Consider the following 3,453-nt stretch of genomic DNA (forward strand, 5'->3'; position numbering starts at 1 on the left):
GCAGAGACAGAGATAATTGGCATGCGGTTGGACGGATTACAAGTGATACGTTTGATCATATAGGTGAAAGATCGAGGAGTTATATGAACGGTTGGGCAGAAAAGCTTCTAGCTTGTGCTGGAAGAGAAGCGCTTATAAAGTCCGTCATCCAAGCCATTCCAACATTCAGTATGAGTTGTTTCAGATTGACAAAAAAAGGTTTGCAAAAGCCTTTCTTCTAGCATGGCAAAATTTTGGTGGAGTGGGTCTCTTGATCATAATTCGTTGCATTGGGTGGCATGGGACAAACTTGCATCTCCAAAAGCCCGAGGTGGCATGGGTTTCCGCGATTTGGAATTGTTCAACTTGGCGCTCTTAGGGAAACATGGATGGAGATTCATGACAAATCCTAATTCTCTTTGCCCAAGGGTCATGAAGGGGCGTTACTTTCACGATTGTGAGTTTATGGAAGCTACAGTTCCACAGTTCGCTTCTGCGATTTGGCGAGCTATTGTGGCAGGGAGGGATGCACTCACAGTTGATTTGATCAAAAGAGTGGGCAATGGAGCTTCTATTTCAATATGGGAGGATCGATGGATCCCATGCCTTTCAATTTTGTCTCCTTCGGTCATGCCTGGGGGCACAACTCTTGCTACGGTTGATCAGCTTATTGACTCAGAAAACTGGACTTGGCGACAAGAGTTGATCCGGCATGTTTTTATCCCACCAGAAGCCGAAGCTATCCTAAATATTCCTTTGAGTCGTGGTGGTGGTGAAGATTTTATTGCTTGGGCCTTTGAAACAAGTGGTATCTACTCTGTGAAATCCGCGTACCGTGCTCTCGTGACTCGGAAAGAGCGTGTGGCTCTAGAGGAAGGGATGGTGACCAATACCTCACAGACCGATGAACAGATGTGGAAACTACTATGGAAGCTCAAGGTTTTGCCGAAGGTGCGTGTATTCTAGTGGCGGGTTATTCGTGGTATACTACCCGATGAATGCACCCTTCGGCGTCGTCATATCAAAGTCATCAGTAGATGCAATGTTTGTCTTGCGATGGATGATGATTTGATGCACGCTCTAGTGCATTGCTCTCATGCCAAGATGTTTTGGGAACAAGCGCATTCGCTGTTTGGCATCCGAAGACCTCGGTTGCACCCAAATACATGGTCCCACGATATCCTTTGTGATGGGTAGTTTGCTGAAAGCGAGAGGGCGGTGATGATCTCGGTCATGTGGTCTATTTGGCATTCAAGAAACAGGGTCACCCATGATGAAGAACAGCTCGGCCCATTTTCTTCTGTCAAGCGTATCAGGGAGGATCTCGCTTTGCTAGATATACCCGAGTCTCATGCATCCATTCTTCTTGGATATGGTTGGGTACCGCCTGATGAAGGTGTGGTGAAAATTAACACGGATGCAGCCTTGGGGATGGATTCTGATAAGGTAGGAGCAGGCGGAGTGGCACGTTCCAACAATGCTTTGCTTGGGGCTTGGTGTAAGCCTCACCTCGGGGTTTCCGATCTGTTCATTGGTGAGACTTTAGCGCTGCGGGGTGGAGTCATATTTGCAAATTTACGCGGCTTCTCACATGTGATCATGGAAACAGATTGCCTGGAGATTGTCAATCTCTGAAAAACTAGTCACTATAGATTTTATGTAGTGGCTCCATTACTAGTAGAGATTAGAGAGCTAGTTTCAGTTTTTTCTTCTTTTGATATTCAACATGTAAATCCAGCAGCCAATGTACCGGCCCATCTTTGTACAAAACATGCATGCACTTTGATGGTTACCGAAAGTTGGACAGGCTCAAAACCCTCGTTCCTGCTCACCAGCTTATTAGCTGATGATGCCAGGAGTTCATTCATTGAATAAAGCTCTCTGATTAGAATGAAAAAAAAAGCAGAGACAGAAATAGATACGGATTCAGAGTAAGCTCTCTGATTAGAATGAAAAAAAAGCAGAGACAGAAATAGATACGGATTCAGAGTCGCACGAGCAGAGCAGACGTATAAATGAGCTGCCAGTCTGCTTCAACAACGCAAAGCAAAGCAGCAGTAACTCGATCACTCAGCTCAGGCAGTCAGTTTGATCAGCCTACGGTGGTGACAGACACATGGCTCTCAGGGAGAAGAGGCTTCCGCAGCTGCACCTCGCGCTGCCCGTCCCGTCCCGCGCCGCCGCCCAGGAGCTCGGCGTCCTCGGCCGGCGCCCAAACCCCACGGCCACCAAGGCCTCCACCCCGTCGGCGCTGTCCAGCCAGTTCCGCCTCGCCGACTTCGACAAGCTCGCCGTCCTGGGCCGCGGGAACGGTGCCACCGTCTACAAGGTCCGCCACCGGGAGACGAGCGCGCTCTACGCGCTCAAGGTCCAGCACTACGGCGACCCCGCCGCGGCCGCCGAGGCGGACATCCTCAGCCGCACGGCCTCGCCATTTTGTCGTGCGGTGCCCTCCGTGCTCCCCGCCGCAGCCTCCGGGGACGTCGCCCTGCTCCTCGAGCTGGTCGACGGGGGGTCGCTCGACTCCGTCAGGAGCCGCCGCGGCGCGTTCACGGAGACCGCGCTCGCGGAGGTGGCTGCGCAGGCGCTGTCGGGGCTGGCGTACCTCCACGCCCGCCGCATCGTGCACCTCGACGTCAAGCCGGCGAACCTCCTCGTCACCACCGCCGGGGAGGTCAAGGTCGCGGACTTCGGCATCGCCAAGGTGCTCGCCCGCGCCGGCGACCACTGCACGTCGTACGCCGGCACCTCCGCGTACATGAGCCCGGAGTGCTTCGACCCGGAGGCGCACGGGGGGCACTACGACCCGTACGCCGCCGACGTGTGGAGCCTGGGGGTCACACTCCTTGAGCTCTTCATGGGCACTTGGGCAGGTACACGCTCCTGCCCGCCGGGCAGCAGCCGACCTGGGCCCCGCTCATGTGCGCCGTCTGCTTCGGCGAGCCGCCCGTGCTGCCCGACGCCGCAGCCTCGCCGGAGCTCCGGGGATTCGTCGCCTCGTGTCTGCACAAGGACTACCGCAACAGGGCGTCCGTGGCGGAGCTGCTTGTTCATCCATTCGTCGCCAGGAGGGACGTGGTAGTGTCGAAACGCGCGCTCCGGAAGCTGGTCGCCGACGCCTCGTCGTCGTTGTAGTGCCGGCATGTGTGATCGGTGATCCCGCTGGGCGGTAGAGCCATGCACATATACTGATATACTCCATAGGATCAATTTTGCTATAGAGATGTACAGTGCCATATATGGAGAGCTTAGTGATAACACACCGGTTAGCTTAGTGATCACCTAGGCTAGGATTAGGAATGTACTCCCTTGTTCAGACATTGGTGATGTACTGATGTACTCCAATGGATTATGCCAATGCCGTTTACTCAACATTTTTGTGCATTCATGACTATTTTCACAGCAATGTAAAATCAGAGTAGTCTACTTTTTGGCCCATGACCATCGGATCTACCATGTTTAGAGCATCTCTAG

At 53.2% G+C, this 3,453-nt stretch overlaps 1 pseudogene; it reads left to right on the forward strand.

The window, feature by feature from the left end:
• Positions 1 to 2,095: 2,095 nt before the first annotated feature.
• Positions 2,096 to 3,114, forward strand: LOC119292471 (annotated as a pseudogene).
• The last annotated feature ends 339 nt before the right edge of the window (positions 3,115 to 3,453 follow it).

Source organism: Triticum dicoccoides, chromosome 4B (assembly GCF_002162155.2).
Source record: "Triticum dicoccoides isolate Atlit2015 ecotype Zavitan chromosome 4B, WEW_v2.0, whole genome shotgun sequence".
NCBI classification, from domain to species: Eukaryota; Viridiplantae; Streptophyta; class Magnoliopsida; order Poales; family Poaceae; genus Triticum; species Triticum dicoccoides.